This window comes from Dromiciops gliroides, chromosome 4 (assembly GCF_019393635.1).
Source record: "Dromiciops gliroides isolate mDroGli1 chromosome 4, mDroGli1.pri, whole genome shotgun sequence".
NCBI classification, from domain to species: Eukaryota; Metazoa; Chordata; class Mammalia; order Microbiotheria; family Microbiotheriidae; genus Dromiciops; species Dromiciops gliroides.
Genome location: NC_057864.1, coordinates 291,491,320 through 291,510,780, shown reverse-complemented (window position 1 = coordinate 291,510,780; position 19,461 = coordinate 291,491,320). Strand labels below are relative to the sequence as shown.

Genomic DNA, 19,461 nt, shown 5'->3' with positions numbered 1-19,461 from the left:
TCTGTGTATGTCACTCTGGTTCTTCTCATTTCATTCTGCATCAGTTCATACCATGTCTTTTTCATAATTGTATGTAATTCTAATTTTTTATATTTATAACTTAATAATTCAAATGTACAGGGCATGATTAAATGAAAATTTTAAAATTTAAATTTATATAACTAAATAGTGCAGTGGATAGAGTGCTTGAATAGAGTTACATCTTCATGAGTTCAAATCTGGCCTTAGATACATATTAGCTGTATGGCCCTGGGCAAATAACCCTGCTTGCCTCAGCTTCATAATCTGTAAAATGAGCTAGAGAAGGAAATGGCAAACCATCCCCAGATCTTTGCCAAGAAAACCCCAAATGAGATCATGCAGAGTCAGACATGGCTGAACAACAACAATAACAAATTAAAATGTATAATTTTTAAATTTTATAATTTTATATAATTATACATGACAATTCTATTTATCCCTAATTTATGTTAAACTGTGAATATGTAGATCTGACCCTTATTTGTGATTATACAAAATTTATCTTCGTTTTGGGGGGATAACAGTGTAGTAGAAAAAGAGCTAGTTTTGGAATCAGAGGACATGAATTAGATGATGCTTCTTCAATTTACTATCTGTTTAACCTTGGAAACTTATTTAATTGGAGGAACAGGGCTTTAATTTATCTTCTAGAACTTTCAATAATCTTATCATCCTATAAATTCATTAACACAACCACATTCAGCTCTGTCTCATAGGATCTAACACATCTGTTAATCAGTTTGAACTCCCTAATAATAAGAAAATAAAGTTAGGAGATTAGTCTGAAGCAGTCTAAGGAATTTAGTTGGTTTATTGATAGTAGAAACAAGACTTTCAACTGAAATTCAATCTTTTTTTTTTTTTTGGTGAGGCAATTGGGGTTAAGTGACTTGCCCAGGGTCACACAGCTAGTAAGTGTTTAAGTGTCTGAGGCTGGATTTGAACTCAGGTCCTCCTGAATCCAGGGCCAGTGCTCTATCCACTGTGCCACCTAGCTGCCCCCGAAACTCAATCTTAATGTTCTAGGCTACCTAATGACAACCAAACCACAAACTCTGAACCATTTTACCCCCACTTCTAAAATATTCTATGCATTTTACAAACATGTACCAATTATCCCTTATGTAAAGAAACAATAAAGACCACAACTACCACTTGCTCAATATTTTAAGTTTAAAATGTGTAATTTAGCATTTACTTTCCTGTTTAGAGTAGATAGTGACAGTGAGCTACTCTTAAAGTGAGTTTGACTCTTTAATAAGTTTCTTTGCTGATTCTCTAGGGTTTTCTAAGTAAACTATAATTTCATTAGCAAGTAAGGATAATTGGTATTACTTTTAATGTATCACTTTAAAAACAGCATTTTAAATCATGCTGTTTGCTGAGATTAGTTCAAAATTTGATAGAATAGTTCATTTAGAAATATTTATTGAAGACTATACTATAATGCAACATTGTACTAGACAATAGAAATTTCCAATTTAGTTGAGGGAGCCCAAGGATAATGTATATCAAATAGCTCAAGGCAGTACATAATTAAATGTTAAATTATATTGCCCACTCCTTTTGGATATATCATTTCCAAAACATTTCTATTGTAATATAGCTGTCTGTAAGGGGCTAAAATTCTAACTAGACTGTCTAAAAATCTAATGAGTGGTCACCATCAATTAGAAGCTTTAGCAAGAGTTTAGACTTTTAAGCATTTTATCAAGGTGCATTAGAATCTAGTGATCAGGGGCAGCTAGGTGGCACAGTGGATAGAGCACTGGCCCTGGATTCAGGAGGACCTGAGTTCAAATCCAGCCTCAGACACTTAATACTTACTAGCTGTGTGACCCTGGGCAAGTCACTTAACCCCAATTGCCTCACCCCCCCCCCCAAAAAAAAAAAACAATCTAGTGATCAGAGAGAAAGAGGCCAAGATTCCTTCATCTATCTGTCTAAGAGAGCCAGCATCTCTGCTCCAGCCAAGCCAAGGCCCCAGGCAAAAGAGAGCCCCCTCGCTCCTTCTTACTCCCAGAAGCCTCCTTTCCAACAGGAAATGAGACTGTCCACACACACATGGCTCCAAGCTAATTGGTTGGCAGACCTGATTGACAGAACTAACAGGCAGCTCTACATAATGCAAGTTTTGGGACATCAGCCAACTTCCGGACACTAAAGCCCCATAGCTTGTAAATCACATGGCTTCTCCTCATGGCGGAGCTTCCCTACAGTATTTCTCCAGTAGGGGGTGCAAATCCAATTCTCACACTATGTATATAATTTAAAGCCAAGTATGTTTACAACTTCTAACAGTTTTGAGTACTTAAACCAGAATAAGCAGCTTTGATCTCCTTCTGAAGAATAGTGTTACTGGCTCTTACCAAAACAGTTATAAATTTTGTGTCTAACATAGTGTTCATTGATATGTAAATAAAATGCTAATAAAGAATAAATAGTGTGTATGTGTGGGAAAAGCCATGAAACTAAAAACAAACTGGGAAAACTTTTAAGTTAGGGTTACCAACACAAGTGAAATGTTCATTCTAAATGAGATTAGTATTTTTAAAAGCACTTAATTAGGAATTTTGAATTTTAAATCTTCAATTTAGGAGACAGTGAGAGTTTCTTTGAGGTAATTGAGGATCAAAGTTTGCATTGTATTCTTTTGTTTTGTTTTTGGTGAGGCAATTGGAGTTAAGTGACTTGCCCAGGGTCACACAGGTAGTAAGTGTTAAGTGTCTGAGGCTGGATTTGAACTCAGGTTCTCCTGAATCCAAGGCTGGTGCTTTATCCATGGTCCCGCATTGTATTCTTATAGCATTTTTCATATTACTCAAGTGTAATACAAAATTTAATATAATTTTAATTGTTGAATATTAAATATAGTTTTCATACCCATCCTCCTACAAGATAATAAACAGGTCAGAGACATCAATAATATCTTCTACAATTTGTTCACCCAGATCAGAGAAAGCTATTTCTGCCTCTCCTACCAGAAGTAGGTACCTCACAGAAACCAGATCAGAGAATGGATAGGAAAAACACAATTTTGTCCCAAGAAGAAAGAAACCATGATCATGTGGAGATTCCCCTCCTAAGAAGGGAGATCAGGGACTCCCCCTTCCTGAGGGTATATAAGGTTTTTTGTCCATGGTTACAGAGTGTTATCAGTTTCAATAGTATGATACAGAAGCAAAGGAAGTTTAACAATTTCACTTATAACAAGTATGGAGGAAATACCAAAGCATCATGATAAAATTACAGGATTCCAAAAAAAAGGGTTTGGAAAGGACAAGGATACTGAGATGTCCCCATAGGATAGGGACTTAATATCCTGAGGGAAAAGAAGTCACTAGGTAAGGTCTTTTATCTGCTAGCTATCTGGGTTCAGTTGAAGGACATTTTGTTCCTATTAATCCAGGGTTTCATAAAAAATATTTTTGGATAAGAATGCACCTCCATCAAATCCAGGTGATCCATATATTTATATTAACATTATGTAATGTTTATTAAGTTTTACTGTGTACAAGGCACTATGCCTAGACATTAGGGAAAACACCAAGTTTGTAAAAGATAATCCCTACCCTCATGGAGGATTTTACAATCTACTAATGGGAGTTAATAGACTTAGAGATAACAATAAAACAAAGTAAGCAACAATGATTTATATTAGAAAGATGTAAAGATGGTGGTTTATGGTGTTGAGGTAGAAGAAAGGCTTTTTTTTTTCCTCACAATGAGTTGGGGAATTGGAGAGCTCAGTGGAAGAGGTAACAACATTTCACAGAATCACGGAATTTCAAAGTTGGAAGGTACCTTGGCAGCCATTTAGATTAATCTATACCAGAGCAGAATCCCCACTACAATATATGTATCAGGTGGTTTTCCAACCTCTGCTTGAAGACTTCCAATGAGGGCAAACCCATGCTTTCCTGATGTATTCCATTCCACTTTTGGAGTATTCTAGTTGTGAAGTTCAGCCTTACTGAAAGCCCCTTGTTTTGTGTGTCCCAAGGATTTAGCCCATTGTGTGACATGTATTAAGTACTTAAATGCTCCTTGACTGACAAAGCCTAAATTTGCCTTTATCCAAATTCCATCCATTACTCCCAGTTTTGCCCTTTGAGGGTCAAATAGAAAAGTCTGTTTCCTCTTCTCTCTGACAACCCTTCAAACACTTGAAAATTATCAAGTCTTCTCTGACCTAAGCATCTTTGGTTCCTTCAACTAATCTTCACATGGTATGAATTTGAGATGAATTAGAGATCCTGTAGATTGCAGTTCAAGTGATACTTTTTCAAAGCCAACCTCTAGACCAAGTTGGGAGACTGGTGGTTTCCCATAATAATGTCATTCATATGCAATGAAGCTAAAGAGAAAAGAAAAGACAGGGAGAGTTGGGAATCCTAAAGCCTCCAAAAGGTATTGTCTCACCCTATTGTAATGCAAGCTCCTTGAGGATAGGGACTATCTTGCTTTTCAATTTGTATCCTTCCCTCCTCCCCTCATTTAACACCATGTTTTGCATATGGTAATAATAAAAGAAATAGTGAACACTTAAATGGTTTTTCATCCCTTAATTCAAATCTTATATAATGAAATTTAATAAGGTTAAATGTATAATTCAGGCCCAGTGTTAAAATATTCAGTTTTCTAGACAATGGATGGGGGAAGCATGGCTGGATAACAGTTCCATTGAAAAAGACCTCAAAGTTGTAATGAGTAAAAAAGAGTAAACAGTAATCAAAAGGGCTAATTTTATCCTAGACTGCATTGAAAGACATGGTATCCAAAATGAAGGAGCTCAGTGGAAGAGGTAACAACATTTCACAGAATCACGGAATTTCAAAGTTGGAAGGTACCTTGGCAGCCATTTAGATTAATCTATACCAGAGCAGAATCCCCACTACAATATATGTATCAGGTGGTTTTCCAACCTCTGCTTGAAGACTTCCAATGAGGGCAAACCCATGCTTTCCTGATGTATTCCATTCCACTTTTGGAGTATTCTAGTTGTGAAGTTCAGCCTTACTGAAAGCCCCTTGTTTTGTGTGTCCCAAGGATTTAGCCCATTGTGTGACATGTATTAAGTACTTAAATGCTCCTTGACTGACAAAGCCTAAATTTGCCTTTATCCAAATTCCATCCATTACTCCCAGTTTTGCCCTTTGAGGGTCAAATAGAAAAGTCTGTTTCCTCTTCTCTCTGACAACCCTTCAAACACTTGAAAATTATCAAGTCTTCTCTGACCTAAGCATCTTTGGTTCCTTCAACTAATCTTCACATGGTATGAATTTGAGATGAATTAGAGATCCTGTAGATTGCAGTTCAAGTGATACTTTTTCAAAGCCAACCTCTAGACCAAGTTGGGAGACTGGTGGTTTCCCATAATAATGTCATTCATATGCAATGAAGCTAAAGAGAAAAGAAAAGACAGGGAGAGTTGGGAATCCTAAAGCCTCCAAAAGGTATTGTCTCACCCTATTGTAATGCAAGCTCCTTGAGGATAGGGACTATCTTGCTTTTCAATTTGTATCCTTCCCTCCTCCCCTCATTTAACACCATGTTTTGCATATGGTAATAATAAAAGAAATAGTGAACACTTAAATGGTTTTTCATCCCTTAATTCAAATCTTATATAATGAAATTTAATAAGGTTAAATGTATAATTCAGGCCCAGTGTTAAAATATTCAGTTTTCTAGACAATGGATGGGGGAAGCATGGCTGGATAACAGTTCCATTGAAAAAGACCTCAAAGTTGTAATGAGTAAAAAAGAGTAAACAGTAATCAAAAGGGCTAATTTTATCCTAGACTGCATTGAAAGACATGGTATCCAAAATGAAGGAGCCAACAGTATATACTCTACCATAGTCAAACAGTAATTGGAGTACTGTTTTCAGTTCAGAATGGTTCATTGGTTTTTTGTTTGTTTGTTTTTTTGCAGGGCAATAAGGGCTAAGTGACTTGCCCAGAGCCACACAGCTTGTAAGTGTCAAGTGTCTGATGTCAGATTTGAACTCAGGTCCTCCTGAATCCAGGGCTGGTGCTTTATCCACTGCGCCACCTAGCTGCCCTTTGAATGGTTCGGTTTTAAGGAGTACAGGCAACCTAGAGAATATCCAAAGGAAGAAATCAGGGATTATAAGGAAACTAGAGACCATGACATACAAAATTTGTTTGAAGGAATTGGGTGGTAAAGAGGAAGTTGGTATTTATTCTAAAGAAGACTGAATGGGGAAAGTAAAGCCACCTTCAAGTTGTTGAAGAGTTATTATGTAGAAAATGGATAAGATGTGTTTTATTTTGTCCGGGAAAGTAAATTAAAGAAGCAAATTTCAACATGATGTAGGAAAATATTCCTTAAGCATTAAAGTTGTCTAAAAGTGGGATAGGCTGCTCTGGGAAGTAAGTTCATCTTCATTAGAGCTTTTAGATAGAGGCTAAATGAGCACTTATCAAGGATATAGAAGAGGTCCTTCTTGAGATACAGGTTAGACTAGATTGATTGTTTCTGAAGTCCTTTTCAATTCTTTCATTCTGTGACTATAGGTACTACCAATTCAGAAGAGAGGGAGAGAAATGAGGATGCCAGTAATCAGGGGAAATGAATGGAGATGGTAAAGGATGGAAAGAATGAAGATAAATGGGAATGAGAAGGAAGGGCATTCTAAGTGGGGGGAGGGGCTATAATAAATGCAGACAGACAAAAATAAGCATAGTGTATTCCTGTGATAGTGAGATGTCTAGAACTAGAATAGAGTATGTGTTCAGGGAGGTTCACATACTTTTAAACCAAATAAACTGTGACCTCATCAGTGCTGGATGGATGACAAATGGAAATGGCCCATCAGAATGTAAATCTTAGACAGACATTGTGGATGGATGGTGAACTGGAACCAGAAATAAACAGGAAGGGTGTGAGGAAATGGGGAGTGGTGGTCTCTCAATAAGAATATAATAGTCACCATTCAAATTACATTCCTCTGGACCTGTTTGAGGAAAAAGGTTTCAGTCCCCTTCCTTCCCTTCCAGCATACAAGATCACATGGTTCAAGGAGCCCTAAGATGGTCTCAATTAGGTCCTCCCCTGGGCTGTGTCCATATAATAGAAGATTGAAGAAATGTCCCTGTGTCACCTCCCCCATTGGCTAAGAACCCAAAGAATAATTATGGAAATTAGGGTTAGGAATACTGCATTCTGATTAGCTAGTTTTTGCACATAGATTGTAATCCTTGAGTAATGCAGACCAGTAATGAAAAAAGGGGAAGGTCCATTCGAGTTAGGGACTAGGGGTCAAAATGGGGCCTGTGAGTCCCCATTCTTTGCATCCATCAGCTGCACACTGGGCTGCCCATTCTCGCGAGAATGACAATGAGCCTTGGACACATCACTGCTATTGAGTTCCAGAGAATTATTGAGCAGAAGTTGTTTTCCTCACAAAGGTGGAAGCAAGTCATATAACTTTTAGGGAAGTGTAGTATTTTTAAGAACTTCAAACTTACCCCAGAAACAAAAAGTCTCCCACTCAGAGTGGGGATTATTTCATTCTTTGTATGTGTGTGTATATGTGTTTGAATATTTGGATGTGTATATGTATGTATATGTGTATATATATATATATGTATATATGTGTATATATATATATTTATATATATGCATATGTATTGATGTATATCTTCCTAGTATCCAGGTGCTTAGTAAATGCTTGCTACTGAATTTTTAACATCAACACTCTTCCATGACCCCTGAAGAATTAAAGTTCTTCATTCCCTAGATGTCATTGGAAAGGAACAAGGAGTATGTTAGTAGATTGAGACATATTACTATTGAAGAACTATGTAGGAGATACACTGCAAAGTATCTCTTCAGAGAACTGTCTGATTAGAAAAGGAAGTGGGACAGTCACATGATGTTAATGATAAATAGCCCATGTGCTCAGAATCATGGAGTTTCAGAGTTATAAAGGACCTCAGTAGACTTGACAAAGAAATCCCTGCTGGGGCAGCTAGGTGGTGCAGTGAATAGAGCACTGGCCCTGGAGTCAGTAGTACCTGAGTTCAAATCAGGCCTCAGACACTTAACATTTACTAGCTGTGTGACCCTGGGCAAGTCACTTAACCCCAATTGCCTCACTAAAATTTTTTAAAAAGAAAAGAAAAGAAAAGAAATCCCTGCTACAATTTACCTAACAAGTGGTCATCCACTCTTGCTTGAAGACCTCCAATGAGAAGGAATCCACACCCTCCCAAAGCAGTTCTTCATATTTTTGCAAAGTTCACAATTGTTAGGAAGGTGTTCTTTTTTCCCTTTACAATAACCTTAAATCTGCCTCTTTTCAGCTTCCATGAATTGCTCCTTGTTCTGTGTTCTTGACCCATTGGTATCTGCATGATATCAAAAGAGCTATAGGAAGACCTCTAGCATATTGGTTGCAACTGCTATGGAGGATTTGAAGAAGAATATAAATGTCACACAAGAAGAGATGGCATAAATAACTAATTAATATCATTTTCTTCCCGTTGTGTCTCCATTTAATTCACTTTAAAAAAACAAACAAACAAAAAACAACCCAGCAGAGGGTGATAGAACCTGACTGCAGTCCTTGCTATCTGAGAGGCTGATACTGAAGGATCTCTTGAAAACTGAGTAAATCAAAGCTCCCATGCTAATCAGACAGACAGAAAGACACACAGACAGAGACGGAGACAGAGACAGAGACAGAGAGCGAGCCATACAGAGGCAAAGACAGAGGGAATCCCACAAGAATTAGATTTCATCTTTAAATAACCAGACTTGATCCACACAGTAAGTCACTCAGTAAATATTCATTCAGAAAATCTGGAGCTGGAAGGAGAAACCTTAGAGATCATCCAATCTTCTTATTTTACATAGGAGAAAATTGACACCCAGAAAAATGAACCAATTTGCTCAAAGACATAAAGGTACTAAATAACACAGCCAAGATTGAAACCTAGAGGCTCCAATTCCAAGTCCTCTGTGCCACTTATACGGGTTGATGGGGATTATCACTTCTGGTCATTTCAATAATGTCCTACTTATGTAAGAGTTAGCTTTCTGTCAACCTGAAGCCTAAGGAATATAGTGGCTTCCACTGCACTGAGCCATTCCAAAAATTACTATTACAAAATCCATTTACTTTATTCCAGAAGGAGAAACACTCATTCCCTATTTATTCCCACTTTGTACAAACAAACAAGTTTGGCGATTTGGTTTCCCAGCCCACAGCCAATTAAAAACTTCAAATTAGAAAGGGTGCTGGAGACAAGCAGAAATGCATCGATCTGTGGATAGAGCTCTGACCTAGAAGTCAAGAGACCTGGTTTATATTCCCAATTCTTTCAACACCTGGCTGTAACCTGGCACAAGTCACTTAACTCTCCAGGATATTCATTCCCTCATCTGTAAAAAGAGATTTGGGCTGCAAAAGGAAGTATACAACTTGATGTTTAAAAAGAACAAAAAGTCAGGGAAGAGGAAGGAGGGGAATTGAATGAATAGTTAGGGACTCAAAATCTACGCTCCACTTTAAGTAACTCAATATTTTCTATGGATGGTTGTTTAAGATCAGAAATATATTAACATAGGAGTAGAATTAGAATAGGTAGGTGGCCTCAACATTTATATTTCAGAAACTTTACCTTTCATGTGAGGGCTATACAATAAAGATGTAACAAAAGACTTTTTACATTTGCACATTTATTTGAGCATCTTTTCAGTATTTGGATCTGTTATGGGAGGATTATGGGCCCCGGTTACACCAGAAATTGTCTGGTGAAGTCAAGGAACATTTTCCTTGAAACCTCAGGAGTTTTCAGTAGAGATCAAAGAACCTTTTCCTTGAAATTAAACCAAAGGACAGACACACCGAGAAAGATAAACAGCACCGGAAATCAGACTGAGCTAGCTCCAGGACCACCACCCTTCATTCCAGTCCTCCTCACCCCCTAGATGAGGTAATCCTGTTAGGCATGGCTGCACCAGGAGGGGATAGAGTAACTGCCCCCCATGAGACTGCTTGCAACCCACCAGGACAGAGCAACCTCCCATCACCAGACTACCCCCAACCTACCACCAGACTACCTCCAACCCACCACCCAATAAGGGACATTTCACCAACACCATCTTGGCCCTATAAAAGGGCCCTCCCCAGTCTAGTTGGGGAGGAAAGAGTTTTAAACCTTCCTCCTGGCCAGTTTCTCTGATATCCAATAAACCTGTTCTTTTATTCCTAACTAGGACTTGTGCGAGAGTATAATTCTTTACAGAGGAATCCTAAGGACCCATGTGCTTTCCCCATAACAGATATAAGCTAGAAGTTATATAAAACATTTTATTCAACAGTTTCAAGATTGTGAGAGACACAGTAATGAGCAAAATGTTCTCTACCAAAAATTGTTCATCCACGCTATTTTGATGATATGGATGCACATATTTATCCTTTATCCATCTTCTACATGAAGAGAATATTCCTTATAAAGTTGACAAAACCTATCATAGCTTCTTATTTGGATTCTCTACTATTTTCCCAATGTTTTTTTCCCTTCCAAAGCCAAGTAACAGTTCATTGAATAATGAAAGGTCTCTTTTGCCAGCTATTATTATAACAATGACATCATGACAATTAGCTTCTTTTGGATAATGAAATCCAAGCTTCAAGTATTCCACAAGGCCCTTTGTTAAGTATTGGTGATTCAATAAACAGTGATTGGCACATCTCACACTTTCTAACCTGACAAGAAACATGAATATCATTACATCTTCCAAGAAAACACTGCCAAAGAGGCCAAATCTGTGTTGCCAAATCAGACTCTTCAGAAGCAATTTAGCTAGCAAACGAACCATGGCAAAGTGCCCTTCTCTATCATTGCTCTTTAGTTTGAATTCAAGCTGTATCATGACAGAGAGCAGTAAATGAGAATTTATGACAAAAATGTTTATCAAACCAAATGTATGTTTGGATAAATCACTTATTGAAGACTTTCCCAATACCAAAACTTGTTTTTAAAAATTGACAAATACATGCCTCAACAGTCTGGACTTAAAAAAAAATAGTACTCTTCCAAAAAAAAATAGTACTCTTACAACATCAAATATTTAAGTCTTTATGTGCACAAAAGTCAGTTCATAAGAACAGAATCCAATCCAACAATTCTCGTGTTACTCTATCAACTTCCACAATGCTAGAATTCATCAATTCTAGCATGTGTATTTGGACATCCCTACTGTGGCTGCTGTTGATCACTGAGAAGACATTTCTAAAAAGTTGAATAAAAATTTCATTGCAAAATTCTAATTCAAATCAGATGGTAGAAGATATTCCAAGCTAAATTCTCTAATAAGTAAAATATACCCATTTATCGTAGAGAATTTGGTATCTTCCAAAACCTTTAGCTACCTTGTCATCAATAAAAGAATGCCCTTGGGTTTGTAATGAGTATATGACAATTTAGGATAATAGATTCAGAAAATATCAGTCAAACAACTTGCTACAAGAAGATTAGTTTTTGTTGGGATTCTTGAAGAATAGTTTGGATGCAAGAGACAAAACTGCTTTTCGTCTTCTGACCCAAGAATATAAATTTAGTCATTTGTCATTAGTATCTTTTGTGTTTTTTAAATTATTGTTACTAAACTATTTTCTAAAATTATTGCTGCTTATATATTAATGGTGGTTGCAACCGATTTGGAAGTAAGCATTATTATTAATTAATAACAGTAAAGAATTGACCATGCATCTCCCTAATTTCCTCATAGCCTTAGGCTGTCAGGCATACATACCTACAAACCCCTAACAGATCATTCTGAGCCAAGGGAGTGGGTTCAGGAAGCCAAGAGAGAGAGGCAAGAGAAAGCAAGAAGAGAACAAAAGAGGCTTACTCTTGTGTGACCAGGGGTTTCATCCTCCTTAGATAGAGGTTGGTGACCATACATTGATCCAAGCTAATTGGTATGGCATCATTCAGTTCCATTGATTGACATGACTTGAGGGTGGTCTAAAGAGTATACAAAAGATCTAGGTGTGTTTATTCCCATAGCTAAACAAAAGAATCAATCTGCATTTCCTTCATTCACCTGGAATCATCCCAGGCAGGAACTAAATTTTCTGGGGGTGAAGGAGAGAGAGCCACTAAACTAATGTCTGGATCTTTCCTAGAAATCCATTGTTAATAATTTTCTCACACTTTTCAGTTATCTCTTTTCCTAGATCACTACTCTATAGAAGGTAGTGCATGGTTTAGACTGTGTAGTGAAGAAATTTATTCTGGGGGACAACTTTTCTTCCATAGTCCTATAGTAGCCCCTCCTTCTCATGAGGGCTAGAGACATATGGAACTGTCCCTTTTCAATCACCATAGAGAGTTACTGGTAGAGTCTGCTATGTGTGCAAAAAAGGAGCATTTGACTATTGCCTCTATGGCCTGGTGGGAAGAGGATAAAACTAAGTACAAAAGGAACAAATGGAAGAAAATACAAACTTACAATTTCAATCTTAAATATGAATTTATTAAAAAGCTCAATAAAATGAAAGGTAATTACAGAATGGAGAAGAAAATAAAGCATAATAATTTGGTACATACAAGAAATACATATAAAAATAATGACAGAATGAAAACAAAGAAAAACAATAAAATTTACTATATTGTAGGTTATTGCAAAAAGGCAAGAGTCACAACTATCCTATCAGATAAGACAAAAATAATAATTTTTAATTTTCAGAGAGAAAGAGGGAAACTACATTATCCTTAAAAGCACCACGGATAATGAAACAATATCATTATTAAACTATATGTAAAATGACAGCTAAATTCATAAGGGGAAAGCCAGAATTGCAAAAGAAGAGAGAAAAGGCATAAATAAAACAATAATTTAAGAGACTTTAATGTCCTCATTCCAAAACTAAATAAATCTAATAAAGCAGAAGCAAAAAGGAAGCTTTGGCACTGAAAAGGCTGTTTAAAAAAAAAAGTAATGTTTGATAGACTTATCATGTCTTCTAAGTGGAAACATTAAATAATATACAAATTTCCCAGCACAGCCAGCTGGTGGCACAGTGGATACAGTACTGGGTTTAGAGTCAAGAAGACCTGAATTCAAATCCAGCCTTAGACATTTACTAGTTATATGACCCTACACAAGTCATTTGACTTCTGTGCTTCGGTTTCCTCATATGTAAAATGAAAATAATAATAATAGCACCTTCCTTGCCAGTTGATGCGAGGTTCAGATTAGATAATATTTGTAAAGAGCACTTAACACACTACACAACCCATACTAGACCCTCTTAATATGAATGTATGGATCACCTGAATTTGATGGAGATGCCTTATTATCCAAAAGTATTTTTTATGAAACTCTAGGTTAATAGGAGCAAAATGTCCTTCAACTGAACTCCAAACTGAACCCAGGAAGCTAGCTGATAAAAGTCCCTACCTGGTGACTTCTTTCCTCAGGATATTAAGTATCTGTCTTTTGAGGACATCTGGGTATCCTCATCCTTGCCAAACCCTTTTTTGGAATCCTGTAATCTTATCATGATGCTTCTGTATTTCCTCCAAACTTGTTATAACTGAAATTGTTAAAACTGCTTTTGCTTCTAGGTTGAATTTGTAGCATACTATTGAAACTAATAACACTCTGTAACCAATGGACAAAAAAACCCTTATATACCCTCAGAAAGAGGAAGTCTCTGAGCTCCCTTCTTAGGAGGGGATCTCCAGCATGATCATGTTATATTTCTTCTTGGGACAAAAAATAAATTGGTATTATGGTTTTTTTCTGTCTGTCTCTAATCTGGTTTATCCTGTAGAAAACATTATGTTCTCTGATCTGATTTTGTTCTGTGAAAGATATGTCTCTGTTTATTATTATTAATTTTTGTAGGAGATATTATAAAATTAATTTATCTGATCTGTTTATTATTTTATAGGAGATAGGCAGATAAAAACTGTATTTAATTTTCAACAACCCTATATATGTTCTTTTTCTTCCTAATGTTATTTCACATATTTCTAAAATGCTAAATATAGCGATTAAACAGATAAAAAATAATAAAATACATTTTACAAATATTTGAAAAAGCTGAAAAATAGGTCTGCAGAAAAGAGTAAAATCAGCATCTTACATTAAACACTGCACTAAATTTCAAATGGAAGGAGATTGCTTTTACAACGCTAAATAGGAGAGAATTCTTAACTGAAAAAAGGATAAAACTAATCATAAAAGAGAACACAAGCAAATTCAACATGAAAATTTTAAAACTTTTGCAAAACACAATCGTTGCAACCATTAGAAACTTTAGATTAGAACTATTTTCACATCAAATGTTTCCGATAAGGATTTGATATAGGGAATTAACACAAACACATAAACCAAAAGCATTTCCTAAATAAACAAGTGGTCAAAGGGTATCAAGTTACCAAAAGAATCATATATTATCAACAACCATATTAAAGATTTCTCAAAATCACTAATATTAAGAGAAATACAAATTAAAACCATTCTGAGATTTCACCTCAAACCCAGAAAACTGACAATGATTACAAACAACAGAATGCTCAATATTGGAGGGGTGCAGGAAGGCAGGAATACCAATAACCCATTTGTAGAGCTGTAAATTGGACCAACCCTCCTGAAAAAGATTTTTCAACATAAAAAATAAAACAATGTAAGAAAAGTGACTAAACTTTTTTATACCCTTTGACAAAAGATGTCTACTGCTTGGTGTATACCACAAGGAGGTCAAAGACTGAAAGAAAATCCTATGTATATTTAAATATTCAAGAAACTGGGAACAAAGTGGGTTTCTATTGATTGGGAAATAGCTAAGCAAGTTGTGGAATGTGAATGCAATGTGATTTTACTGTACCATAAAAATGACACATATGTGAGATTCAGAAAACCAGAAGACTTTTATGAAATAAGGCAAAGTGAAGTCAGCAGAACCAGGAAAACAATATGCACAATGAACACAATAATAAAGTAGAATGCTATATATAATTTGAATGACCAATCTTGCCCCTACATAAGAGATAAAGAAATGTATCTCCCAACCTTTACTTGGAGAGGACTAGACTATGGGTATAGAATGGTGCATAAACTGTCCATTTTGGTTCTTGTGCTTATTTTGCTTAGCTGCTTAACTGTATTTCTTTGCTACTAGGAATGGCTCATGAAAGTGAGTATCCAGAAACAGCTGTTGTTAAAACAAAAGGCACCCCAAAAACTTTTAAAATAGAAAAATAAAATAATAATTGTTCCAAAGAACAAGGAATGAAACAGCAGTCTTCTCTTGGTAGAGAAGAAAATAGGAAGACAGAATGCTATGAATATTATCAGATGTATCAACTAGAATTCTTTCTCTTAACTACTTTACCTAGCTGTTTTTCTTTGTTACCAAGGAATGTTCAGTTAAAGGGGGTGGAGAATAAATGCATATCTATAAGTGGCTTATGAGAGAAAAAAAGGTAGAGAATAATAAAATTTATTTTTAAAAATACAATAAAAAATCTGAGGTCCTCAGAATTGAGCACAATATTCCAGATGTCATTTGACCAGGGCAGAAGAGAGAAGGAGTATGAGGTTACATGAAGCACACCTGGAAATTATCTACATTGTCTTTTAATTAGTTGCTCTCCACTCATTAGATTCACATTTCATTAACATGCAATACTGGAACAACTTAACTTTCAAGATTTTTTAAAAGATACTTAAACCATATACATTTTTGAGAGTCTGATGATTCATTTATGCTTTCCCTTTGAAAGGTGCCATTTCTTTCTAAATATAAATCAATTGTGTGTGTTTTTGTGAGTGAGTGTGTTTAAATGAACATAGAAAACCAAGTTGTATAGTCCTTTCATAGAAAAATCTGCCATTAAATTCAGTGAGTTACATGTGCCCAAAGGCTTGAGGATTGAGCCCTGACATAGGGTCAGGATTTAATTATTGACGCCACATACTTCAAGTCATTATTTCTTACTTGGCTTTCTCATCTTGTCACTCTAAATTGCCAACTCTATTGTTTAATGTAGCAAAGGGAAAATTGAAATGTCTGCCTTCATCTCAGTTGAGCACTCTTTATTGTTTCATCTCCTATTCATTTAGGAGATGTGCTGGCTGTAGATTATAATCAGTGAGAATCCTAGCTCTCCTTGCCTGCTACCACACCCAGATCAGTATATTTGTTCTATTGAATTTAGAATTGAGGACCCATGTATTTTAATATGATTCAGGCCACTTATATTTTCAAATGGTCCCAGCTGATGTTTGCAACTTCATTACTCAATGGAAAAGCAGGTGTGTGAGTGCAGTGGAAAGGAGGGTGGATTAGAGGGTGAAACAGAATTCAGATTCTGGCTCTCTCCGTTACTAGCTATTTGCCCATAGTGTTGTGTAAAGAGAACTGGACTACAAAGGGGAAGACCTGGGTTCAAGTCCTCCTCTAACATGCTAGTTGTTTTACCTTGCTTAAGCTGCCATTTCTCATTTGTTAAAGTGAGAGTGACCTCCAAGATCCCTTCTAACTCTAAATCCATGATCCTTCAAGTCAACCTCTCTACACCTCAGTTTCTTCATCTGCAAAAGGAAAGAGTTGGACTTACTAAAGGTGACTACTAAAATCTCTTTCAGTTTTGAATCTATGATCAAGTTTTGAAGCTCCAAATTACTGTTTTTGTTGTTCACTTGTTTCAGTCATGTCCGACTCTCTGTGACTCCATTTGGGATTTTCTTGGCAAAGATACTAGAGTGGTTTGCCATTGCCTTCTCCAGTTCATTTTTTACATATGAGGAAACTGAGGCAAACAGGGTTAAATGACTTGCCCAGGGTCACACAGTAAGGCCAGGTTTGAACCCAGGAGAATGAGTCTTTCTGACAATAGGCCCAGCACTCTATCCACTATGGTGCCACTTTGCTTCCCTTCCAAATTATTGCATAGCCAAAAGATAGAAAGAGAAATTCCATTTAAAGTAACTGTAGGGGCAGCAAGGTGGTGCAGTGGATAGAGCACTGGCCCTGGAGTCAGGAGGACCTGAGTTCAAATCCAGCCTCAGACACTTGACACTTGCTAGCTGTGTGACCCTGGGCAAGTCACTTAACCCCAAATGCCTCACCAAAAACAAACAAAAAAACAAAAAAACATGGTAAAGTAATTGTAGACGAGATAAAATATTTGCTATGTGTTTCAAGGGAAGTACATCCTTACAAATAAAAAAGCTAATTGAGCTTTATTTATTAAAATGAATTAATTTCTTTTTCTTTTTTTCTTTTTACATATAAGGTATTTTATTTTTTCCATTACATGTAAAGATAGTTCTCAACTTTTGTTTATACAAGCTTTACAATTTCAGATTTTTCTCCCTCCCTCCCTCCCCTCCCTCCCCACTCCCCTAGACAGCAGGTAATCTGATATAGGTTATATCTATATATCATATCCATATCCATATAGATAGATAGATAGATATACACACACACACATATATATATACATAATAACATTAATCCTATTTCTGCATTAATCCTGTTACAAGAGAAAAAATCAGAGCAGTGATGCAAAACCTCAAAATGGAAAAAAAAAAAAACCAGCACCCAAAACAAAAGAAATAGTATGGTTCAATCAGCATCTATACTCCACAGTTCTTTTTTTTTTTTCTTGGATTTGGAGATCCTCTTCTATCATGAGTTCCCTGGAACACTTCTGTACCATTGCATTGGTGAGAAGAATATAATCCATCACAGTAGGTCAACACTCAATGTTGATGATACAATGTTCTTCTGGTTCTGCTCATCTCACTCATCATCAGCTCACGTAAGACCCTCCAGGTTTCTCTGAACTCCTCCTGCTCATCATTTCTTACAGCACAATAGTATTCCATTGTATTCATATACCACAACTTGTCCAGCCATTTGCCAATTGATGGGCACCCCCTCAACTTCCAATTCCTTGCTACCACGTAAAGAGCAGCTATAAATATTTTTGTACATGTGGGTCCCTTTCCCCCTTCCATGATTTCTTTGGGAAAAAGACCTAAAAGTGGAATTGCTGGGTCAAAGGGTATGCACAGCTTTATCACCCTTTGGGCATAATTCCAAATTGCTCTCCAGAATGGTTGGATCAGTTCACAGCTCCACCAACAATGCATTAGTCTTCCAATTTTTCCACAGCTTCTCCAACATTTATTATCTTCCTTTTTTGTCATTTTAGCCAATCTGATAGGTGTCAGGTGGTACTTCAGAGTTGTTTTAATTTGCATCTCTCTAATCATTAGAGATTTAGAGCATTTTTTCATATGGGAATAGATAGCTTTGGTTTCTTCATCAGAAAACTGCCTGTTCATATCCTTTGACCATTTCTCAATTAGGGAATGACTTGGATTCCTATAAATTTGATTTAATTCCCTATATATTTTAGAGATGAGGCCTTTATCAGAAGTACTGGTCTCAAAAATTGTTTCCCAGCTTTCTGCCTCCCTTATAATTTTGGATGCATTGCTTCTGTTTGTACAAAAATTTTTTAATTTAATATAATCAAAATTATCCATTTTGCATTTTATAATATACTCTATCTCTTGTTTGGTCAAAAACTGTTTTCCTTTCCAAAGATCTGATAGGTACACTATTCCTTTCTCTCCTAATTTACCTATGGTATCACCTCTTATGTCTAAATCATGTATCCATTTTGAACTTATTTTAGTATAAGGTGTAAGATGTTGGTCTATGCCTAATTTCTGCCATACTATCTTCCAGTTTTCCCAGCAGTTTTTGTCAAATACTGAGTTCCTATCCCAGAAGCTGAAGTCTTTGGGTTTATCAAACACTACATTACTAGTGTCACTTACTACTGCATTTCCTGAGCCTAGCCAATTCCATTGATCTACCACTCTATTTTTTAGCCAGTACCAGATAGTTTTGATGACTGCCGCTTTATAGTAAAGCTCCAGGTTTGGTATCGCTAACCCACCTTCCTGTGAGTTTTTTTTTCATTATTTCCCCGGATATTCTTGATGTTTTGTTTTTCCAGATGAATTTTGTTATTATTCTTTCTAGCTCAATAAAATAATTTTTAGGTAGTCTGATTGGTATGGCACTGAATAAGTAAATTAATTTAGGCAGTATTGTCATTTTTACTATATTAGCTCTGCCTATCCATGAGCAATTGATATCTTTCCAATTATTTAGATCTGATTTGATTTGTGTGAAGAGTGTTTGGTAATTGTGTTCATAGAGTTCCTGGGTTTGTCTTGGCAAGTAGACGCCCAAGTATTTTATATTATCTACCGTTACTTTAAATGGAATTTCTCTTTCTATCTCTTGTTGGTCATGTATAGAAATGCTGATGATTTATGTGGATTTATTTTATATCCTGCTACTTTGCTAAAGTTGTTAATTGTTTCAAGTAATTTTTGACTTGATTCTCGAGGATTCCTTAA

General features: G+C 36.2%; 1 pseudogene; it reads right to left on the bottom strand.

Moving 5' to 3' along the window:
• Window positions 1-19,461, bottom strand: part of LOC122755039 — a 39,049-nt pseudogene that overhangs the window by 3,302 nt on the left and 16,286 nt on the right.